We start from the raw sequence: 10,682 nt of genomic DNA on the forward strand, positions 1-10,682 counted from the left end.
GACCAGTGAGGGGGTCAGAGTGGTTATGCGTATAGTGGTCAGTTTGGTTGGCAGCAGGCTGGCGGTTCGGGAACCCAACAGATGGAGGAGGATTCTGAGGAGGAGTGATGTAGCAGACTGCAGCATCATATATATCCTTTCATGTTTTATTTTATTTATGCTGTTTCAGTAGTTCGATATGGTTGTACTCGTAGGACATATTTTTATTTTCTGTTTGAACTTCGGATGATGCTACGATAAACGTTTGTAGAAGTATGCTTGGTATGGTACTTATGTTAGGTTGATGATGTGGAGCCGCTTTCCGTTCGTGTGAGAGAGAGTTTGGTATTGTTTGCTGAGCACGTTCGGTATTGGAGGGCTTATGTTGAAACGACTGGCACTTTGACAGTCTCACATATTCAGTTAAGTCGTTTTCCTTCTTGTTGTTGTTGTATTTTTATTTTATTTCGTCGTTTAGTTTTTATTTAGGTCATTATTTAGTAGTAGTTAGGTAGTGTCGAGTCGTGTTTTCGTTCTTGCATTAGGGACAATGCAATCTCTAAGTGTGGGGATGGGAATACATGTAAATAATCGAGTCTTTATTATAAAAAATACAAAAAAATCCAAAAAAAATTGAAAAAATCAGAAAATGTCTTTCGATTTAAAGAAGTTTGCAAAATAAAGCGGAAAATGATAGAAAAGAAAAATTTTTGCTTGGGTTCGAATAATAATAATATGAGATTTAAATGAATCGAGCTTGCGTCTAGTTAGGGATATGCGGATAGGCCCGGGTTTGGTTTTAAGTCCATTTGAGCTAATATACCTTAATTGTCGATCCGCTAGTGGGTTTTCGCCTGGGAGATATGGGAAACTAAAACCGCCAATAATAGTATAAGGGGCACCGTTATAAGTTAAAACCATTAGAGTTTTTGATCATAAAAAAATAGAATAAAAAGTGGGCTAGAAACTAAATGAAAGTAACGCATTCCTATGTAGTTTGTGGTTGGGGATAGCGACTCTACAGCCGAATTACCTCTAGGGTGTGTGAAATCGACCGTGCTAAAAAAAAAGAATAAATAAATAAGTACCGAAACCTAAGTAATCTGTGGTTGGGGATAGCGACTCTACAGCCGGATTGCCTCTTGGCTAGGGAAAGCACCGTCTAGTCTCACGGAAAAAAAAAAAGAAAAGCGAGAGAAAAAAAATGGAAAAAGAAAAAAAAATTGTGATTGTAAACTCTCTTGGTTTTGATATAAGACGGTTGGGAATTGGTCAAATGATCGTTCTTTTAGTCCTATAAGCTTGAGGTGGGAGTAGGTGGACTGTTGATTCTAGTGTGAGACCCTAGGTGGATTGACCGCACTTAAATTAAATTCACATGATAAGGGTTTAGGATTGGATTCGGGTTTAAAGTGGATAAAGTATATTCGCAATCGCAGCTAACGCAAGCCTTGGTTTTAATTAATTATACATATAATTGTCGACCCAAGTGAATATTTATCTCTGATTCCGTTGCATAATTCTTTTTCGAGGACGAAAAAAGAGTAAGTGTGGGGATGTTTGATGTACTGTAAAGTACATATGTTTATAGAGTATATTTCGGTCAGTTTTCAGTCGTTTAGAGTCTAGTTTAGGTTAGAACTGCGATACTGCTGACGTTAAGCTTTGATTTCAGGTCCTGTAGCTTAAAGTGTTGAAAAACGAGTAAAACCGAGCAGTTTGGAAGAAAATCGGGATTCGTACGCTCGTCGGGAAGGCTGGAAATCAGATTAGAATAAAAAATAATAAAAATCAGCTAGGGAGGCGCCATGTCACGCGACCCCCCTAGACGTCACGCGACGGGTACTATGTCCGGGAAAATTAGGGTTTTGATGTTTTGATTTCCAAGAAACTGAATAGAACTCTGATTACGAATCAAGAAACCCAAGGACAAATTTCGGAGGTGATTTTGAGCATTCTGGAGTATTTTGCCTAACGGGAATCATCCGGTCGAAGCTTGGATCGTGAGAGTGAAGATCTTTCGGGTTTTATCTCCCGGTGTTCCTTATTTTCGCGTTTTCAATACTCTACGATGAATTCTTGTTTTAGACTTGTTTTGTTTGTTTTGAACATCATGATTCTTGGCTAAATTTTAGATACTACCTAGATTTGATGATGGTTTAATTTATGTTTGGATCTTTTAACGGTTTTTATTGAATTGATTATGGATTGACTTTGAAAGTAACGTGTTTTAGATTTTCTGATTTGGTGCATGTGCGTATTTACTTTTGATTTTGGATTGTTTACTGTTTCACATAGATTTTGGTGGATGTCTTTCACATAATAGATCTGTGTTGATTATTTGCATCCTTGCGGGTTCGGGTGATCTTTGGGTAAATCGGGCGATAGCCTTAGAAACAGTAATTAAAATATAACTAGAAGTAAATATTCTGCTTAACTTGTCACTGAGAGGCTCGAGTTAGTTATTAGGTCGCGGTGCAGTATATAGCTAAAATAGATTTTGAGAGAAGTCGACGTTAGTTCCCTGATTGCATTTGTGTCTAGTAAACCAAGTTAGAACCTAGAATTGCCTTAGATTGTCGCGCTGAGAGGTAGATAGTCATATTAGGGCACTTTTAGAGTCGTTAGAGGACTGAGAGGAAATCAACAGTCGGTAATCATAACAGCCTTGTAGGGTTTCCTAGGTTTCTTCCTGAGAAGGGTCGGGAAGTCTTAGCATTGAAATACCTTAAGGTTTAGTATTTAACGATCCCGGCTCCATACAACAATAAAACCGTTAGAAGTCCATTCATAGGTAAACTGGATTCAAGTCTAGGTAGTCCTTAATCTCATCTGAAGTAAAACCCTAGTTTCCGTTCGTGTCTTAGTCTAATTCCAATTTAATCACAATTTTAGGATTTTAGTAAACCCTCCCCATACACAATATTTGTTTAGTCGTGTCAGTGTCTAGTCTAAGTTTAGTCGTTAACGTAATTCATTAGAGTCCTTGTGGGTTCGACATCCGGACTTACTTTTCTGTGCTAGAGTCGACCGGTACACTTGCCGGTGAGTAGTTTAGTCAGGTTAAAGAGTCTAGATTTTTATTACTTGAGTCTTAATTTAGGGTAATTTAGTTTATTTAGTTGAACTACTTTTTCCACATCAACAACCTACAAAAGAGTTGATTCGGATATGTATTGTATACTCTCCAAGTTCCTCTCCCAACCTCTTTATCTTCAAATTACACCTTTAGTGTTTTTCTAACAAATAATTCATAACTTTGATTGACTTTAAATTTAGAGTAAACTGCCATTTTGGTCCCTGTGGTTTGGGCACTTTTGCCATTTTAGTCCAAATCTCAAACTTTTTACATCTGGGTCCTGTGGTTTGCATTTTGTTGCCATTTTAGTCCAAAATTTAAAAACCTTATTTTTTTGACTGTTGCAACCTCCTATTTTGTCTTTTAGTTCAGGGCATTTTGGTCATTTTGCTTTTCATTTAACATTTTCTTAATTCAAAAATTAATATATATATATATATATATATATATATTAATATACACACATACATATACAATCAGTTCATCTTCATCATCGACTTTAGCTCTCTCTCTCTCTCTCTCTCTCTTCTCTGAACTACCACCACATCATCCCCACCACCACCATCCCACTGCCGCCAACACCACCATCCCCGTGAACTCTCTCTCTATAATCTGCACACATACACTCTCTCTTTCTCTCTCCAAACACCCATCTCTCTTTTCTCTCTCTCTCCTCTCTGTCGAACACCACCACCACCACCACCGTGATGAGAACCGACATCGGAAAACGACACCGATGAGAACCGACATCGAAAAACGGCAGCGTTGATTAATGCTGATGAAGGAGGTTCGAGTTTCCCCAAATAAATCATCATCATCCCCAAATAAATCATCATCATCCCCAAATAAAACCTTAACTAGAAAGAAACTCAGGCGACTAGTCACCGGCTACCCCGCCACCACCACCACCACCGGCCACCCAACCACCGACGTCATCATCTTCATCATCGCCGTTCCTCCGCCGTATGCCACCGCCTCTCTCTCTCTTTCATCTCTCTCTCTCATCTGCAGATTATGTGGCTTTTTGTTTTTGGGTTTTGTTTAACTCTTGATTTTTCAGGGGTTTTGAGGTGGGTTTGTGTTGTTTTCTTGTTTGACTAATTGCATGTGTTGATTGTGGGTACATTGTGTTGTTTGGTTGCTAGATGTTTCTGATCGGTGGTTGTTTTGAATGGTTTTGTTTTTTTGTCTATATAAATGTGTGATTATTGAAATTGTTTCAGGTGAGGAGCATGATGGTCTTCAACAGATGACCCAGGTATAATCCCCCCTGTTTCTTGTTCTACACCCGCTAAATCTCTGTGCACAACAAATTCAATGTCTGTTGAAGTGCCGACACCTGTTAAGATCCTTAATTTTGACGATATGGGGAAGGAGAAGCAAGCATCTGAACTAGATTTATATTTAGACAGAGAGAGATTGAAGAGAGAGAGAGAGAGAGGTGGGAGACTTTAGAGAGAGAGAAAGAGGAGGTTTTAATCTGAGGAAAGATGAAAGATGAAGATGCTTTTATTTAGTTATAATAATTTAAAATGACAAAAATACCCCTGAGGGTAAGGACAAAACAGGAGGTTTTAATTTGGTGATTCTGGTCAAATATCACTTTTGGACCAAAATGGCAACAAAATGCAAACCACAGGGACCCAGATGTAAAAAGTTTGAGATTTGGACTAAAATGGCAAAACTGGCCAAACCACAGGGACCAAAATGGCAGTTTACTCTTAAATTTATCAAAAAAGAACCACCTTAGAAATTTTCTAATAAAGAAGGCATGAATGTTATCACTATTTCATATATCATTTTAAAAACAATTTTGTCATACTGACATTTTTCTTATTGTTTCATCCTTAAATATAATACATTTTATATTCTTAAACGCATCAGTTTTGTTATCTTTAAAAAAATAAAATTACATAATATCAGATGTGTTAATTGTGGAACCGGATTCTGCAACCAAGTGATTTTCACATAACCTAGTATACAATATTATAAAAATTAAGATGTTGAGATATTTATAAACTTTTTTCCTTCCTTTCGTCACATCACCTTGTTTATTCTACTAAATTTAATCTTTGTTTTGAGTCAGGAGAGAGACTCTGTGTTACTGTTATATAGTGTGTGTGATATATATATTTATTTCATTAATGACACAAATTTTCCCTTTCCGTATTTCATTTCTTTCTGATATGCCTTCCACTTATTTGTAGAAAGTCCCAAGAGAAAACTGATCAAAATTTACAGACCCACACTGAATCTTCAACGATTTCAAGATATTACTTTTCTCTTAGTATGGATCTCCAATCTTGCATCATATGTTATTACATCTACTGTAAATCATTTGCCATAATTTCCTCTTTTGAGCTAAACTCTTGAGCCTTTAAACTGTTGTTTGAACATTTTTCAGCCCCCGCCGGTTCCATCACCACCTCTGTGGATCTGTTCATGCTAGAACCCATAACCATCGCTTACGGTCGGTGGAGGCCACTACTTCTTCCCAATCATAAACCAAATCATTTGATCGACTCTTTTTGTCTCCGTCTCTATCTTTAACCCAATCCACCAACTAATCCAACTGGGCAGATCGTTACTTCCCACCACCCCACCTAAACAATTAACCAACAGTAAACAACCATCTAGACACACATATCAGCTTAAAACAACAACCTTGAGGGTTGGTATGATGAAAAAACCCAACATCGACAACAACCACATTGCTACCAGAGTATGAAGCATCGGCGACGGACGGACGGACTCTCACTCTTAATTATTTGAGTTTCATTTTTTGGATATCTATAATTATTGTCTCTGTTGTTTGTGAGTTTTCTATAATCTATACTTTCTATAAAAGGAGAAATCCAAGTGACATAAGAAAAACTGATGTGTTAGCGTAAGAGCATGTCCAACAAGGCTTTTCTTATCTCATTATTACATCATAAAGCCTAATATATAAATCACTTTAATTTGATTTCAGACCACTGTCTTGTGTATTCAAATGGTCTGGCCCACATTCCAAAGTGTATTCTCTCAAATCACTCATCTTCTTCCTTCGTTCTTAACTACCTTTGATTTATCATGGATCTGCCATTCAAAATCCTTAATAACTACGTGAGTACACTTGCAAAAACAAGTAAAAACACAGGTTTTCATTCCGTGATTGATGCACTTTCATCTTCAAAGTACAAAACTTTGTTGACTTGCAATGAAACCATCTACGTGGATACCCAACGAGAGTTCTGGAAAAATGCAAAGCTTGAAACTAAGGACAAAAAGACCTTAGCTATTACTTCATCAATAAGGGGAATTCCAGTGGTCATTACACCTCAAACCATTCCAAACGTTTTTGAAATCAATGATCTTACAGGTAAAAGCTCTTTCCTAAAAATAGAGTACCAAACTGATTTCTCTGAGAGAGGGTATGAAGAAGAAATGAAAAAGGATACTTTAGTAAAGGGCAGTTTTCCTCCTGCTCCGAGGTTTTTATTCCATACCCTCTTGATGTGTGTGTCAAATAAAACAACAGCTTTTAATGAAATACCATTGAAAATTCAATACCTGGGCTATGCTATCATGGCTGAACAAAATTTTAACTACTCTCAGAAAATTTTCAATGATATGGTTAAGAATGTTAATAAAAAATCATTTTTATTGTTTACAAGGTTTTTAAATTTTTATCTTCAAAAGAAATTTTCAAAGGATAATGCACATGTGCTTATTCAAGGAAATCCTACTCAAATAAACAGTCTAACTTCTGAAACATTCACAAGGCTGTCAAAACCTTTAAAAACCCAAATAGAGGTACCTGAGCAGAATTTAGCAGTAACAACTGCTCCTCAGGCCCCTGTTGTTGAGCCCACTTCTCCTAGTAATCACAGAAGCACAACCACATCTGTGAAACCCACACAAAAAATCACCAAAAAGACCAAAAAGAAAACTATCTAAAAGCCCTCCAAACCCACCAAAAAGGTGACTTTGGAAGACGAGATTCCAGAGGTAACACCTGTGACAACACAAAAGTTACCTGAAACCACTGCTGCTACTTCCTCACAGCAGATGGAAGAAAGATCTCAACCTGAGCCTAAAACTCCTCCTGCATCCTCTTAAAAGGATCAGGTTGTATCAACAGTGACACCACAATCAATGATACGTCTGTTGGATGCACTGGATATAGCTCAGATAAAAATCGGTTCTTCTCAATCACCTGTCAATGAGAATATACCACAACAAGTGACTGAGTCTGGTGTTTCTATCTCTGTTAACCCACCAACAGTTGAGAAAGCTACACTGCAAGAATTACAAGTAATTCCTGTCAGTAGTTTATGTGGAGCATCTACTACTGTTGTTAAACCCACTGGTTTACACCTGGACAGTAGTTTCATTAGTGAGATTCCCTTGAAGGCAATTTCTTCTTTGGGAACCATAGTATGCACTGGTGTGTTTCCATTATACGCTGGTTACCTTTAAATGGTAAGCTTTGCTGAAGAAAGAAGTCCATAGTACCGAGAACAAGGGGCATCGGTGGATGATTTTTGGGAAATTTTTCCTAAGTCAACTACTGATACAACCACCACTGGTGGGAAATCAGATGATCCCATTAACTTGGGTGATGGTTTAAAGTACAAAGAATTGAAGGAGAGGGTTGATAAACTTGACACATCTGTTGGAGAAATCAAAACTATGCTGCAACAGTTGTTACAAGCTCAAAAGGCTACACCCACTGCTGCACCATCCGCAACATCTGATCCATCTGCTGCTGAGCTATGGCATCTGTTTCAACCTCTGTTTCATAAACAAAGACAATATGCAAATCAACAGCATGAAGTTCAACTTCAAATGGTCAGAAATGTCATGGAAGCTAGGTACAAAGATACTTAAGTAGATATCAAAGCCATTAAAGCTCATCTACTTCAAACTACTGGCACTGCTCCTCCTTCAATCATCTTCGTTGAAAATCCTGATGATGTCAAAAAGTGGGAGAAAACTAAAGGGAAGAAGGGAAAAGAAGATGGTTTATACATGCCAGCAGATCGAATGTCCAAACTTGTGGTAGAAATCCCAAGACCAGATGGTTCTAAAAAGGTTGATGAGACTGAAAATGCATTTGCTGCATTAAAGGCAAACATGAAAGGATCTAAAAAATTTGAAGAGGAAAAGAAAGTTTTGATGGAAAAAGAAGAGCAGGGTATTTCTAAACCTAAAAGAAGACAGCCTACCAGAAAAGTAAGTCAACGCAAAACCACACCTTCCAAAACCACCAAACAAACTCCTCAAATTCCCAAAATTTCCTGTCACCAAACCTCCAAACCAACAGATATTAAAACTCATGTTGTATCAACAGTTGTTGGTACTTCAGTTGTTTCAACAGATGTTATCTCAACAACTGCCATCACTACTACATCAACCCACAGTCAATCCACTGTCATACCAAAAACAATATCTCCATCACAAAATCCAGCAGCCAAAAAGCAGAAAACAACAATTTACACATCAACTGTTGTACTGACCACAGTGGTTGGAAAACCAGTTGTTTCAACAGGTGCTAATCAGATACCAACTACTTCAATCTCTGCTGCTGAAACCATAAATACAACCAACTTCTCCAAAGCACAAAAGGAGAAAGATAACAAACAATGTAGTGGAAGATGACATTTCCCCAACTCTAACATCTACACAACCACTGTCCCTTGTCACCATTCAAAACCCTGTTCCATTATCTTTAGTTCAACTCATCAATCAAAACACTGCCATTGACCCTGCAGGAGTACAATATCCTCTAGATCTTCCAACAGTCAGGGAGGAAATCAAATCTTTCTACTCTGAAGATGATCCTGAAAAGAGGAAACTCCCATCTGTTCAAGGTTATCCTTTGCCAAGAAATATAGAAGAATATCTCAAAATAAAGGCCCAATAAGCAGAGGATATATCTAAAAGAGACACCGAGGGAAAGTCTGACAAAGAGATTCAAACAAATTATCAATATCTGCTCAGTAAAGTTATAACTTTAGAGCAGCTCTCAAAAGTCTTTTGTCAGAAATAATCAGAAAAATATGATGAAAGCATGAGAAATTACTATCTTGAATACATAATAGCATACAAGAAGTACATGGCAGAAAAGTATCAATACAAAGAATGGACCATCAGTGAACTGCAAGAGGAGACAGTCAGAATTCAAAAGATGATTCAAGACAACGTAAAGCAAACTCCTCCAGTTTGGGCCAATTACAAGAAAAATGTACAAGAAAGGACCTTGAAACTGAAAAGAATGAAAGAAGAGCTGATAACTGCTGATTATGGGTCAAGAAAGCAGGTTACAAGGTGGAGAGAAGAAAAGGTGTTTGCTACCTACAAAAAGTTGGAAGAGTTAAGGAAGAGAGATCTCACTGCTCCTAAAAAGCCTGATTATCCGGAAGTAGTGGTTCCAGTCAAACAACAAAAATTGCCAATCAGGAGACCCACTGCTCCACATGCTAGCATCCTTTATCAAAGAAGTAAAGAAAAGCAGATGGATGAATTAACAAAAGAAGACAAGGCCCAAGAAGATTACATCATCAAAATGGTTTTTCAGACATTTACAGAAGAGAAACAAGACTCAGCAGAATCTAAACTTTAAGTTTTTATACTCTAAACTTTAAGTATTTACTGACTGACTTATTTATTTATTTTATTTATAAGTCTATATAAATATAACTATAATCATCGTTTATATTTGTTATGCATTGTTTTCTAAGAAACCACTCGTGTTTGCACAATCTAAACTTTAAGTTTGTTAGACATCTTTTATTAAGTTTGTTAAAATCTTTTATATTTACTTATATAGTTGTCTTTTAGCTATAATAAATAACACGTTTTGGGAAAATATCTCTACACATATCTATATGTTCTGTCAATATGTGTTATGCATGGTTTTCTAAGAAACGACCCGTGTTTGCACACGGGTCTTACCGCTAGTTCTATAAATATGAGAATGGTGGGACACGTGGAAGGTGAAAGGAAGACCAAGTATGTGTGTCATCACTCATCAGGTTATACAAACCAGCTGTCACTCACAATAACACCCCAAACCCCAAAAATAACCCACAGTTTTCTTATAAACCACTATACCAATACAATTACATAGAGTACAAGCAATGTTGCTAGGTAATGTTATTATATAATCAATGTTGCTAATTAATGTTAAATAATAAATAAATAAATAATATCCACAAAACACACTTTAAGCATGGGGTACAACCAGCTAATTTGTGTTACAAATTTATAATATATAATTAGACTAATATCTACTTTCTCAAAAGGGGTTTTTCCTATATTTATTGGGTTTGCTACTGAACGATGTATAGACATCATGCCTATAATCGGGTGGTCCACTAATGACACGTTCCGTAAATGATCTAAGAGTAAACTTCCGTTTTGCTCCCTGTGGTTTGGTCACTTTAACGGTTTTGCTCCAAACCTTTAAGAATAACCATTTTACTCCCTGATGTTTCGGTTTTGTCGCCATTTTGCTCCACAGTCTTAACTCCATCCATATTATATGTTAACTGAAATGGCATTTTAGTAATTTCAAGTATAAAATAAGGGTACTTTGGTAATTTACATTTAAATGTATATTATTAATATATATATATAA

This window comes from Helianthus annuus, chromosome 2 (genome assembly GCF_002127325.2).
Source record: "Helianthus annuus cultivar XRQ/B chromosome 2, HanXRQr2.0-SUNRISE, whole genome shotgun sequence".
In the NCBI taxonomy this organism is placed as follows: domain Eukaryota; kingdom Viridiplantae; phylum Streptophyta; class Magnoliopsida; order Asterales; family Asteraceae; genus Helianthus; species Helianthus annuus.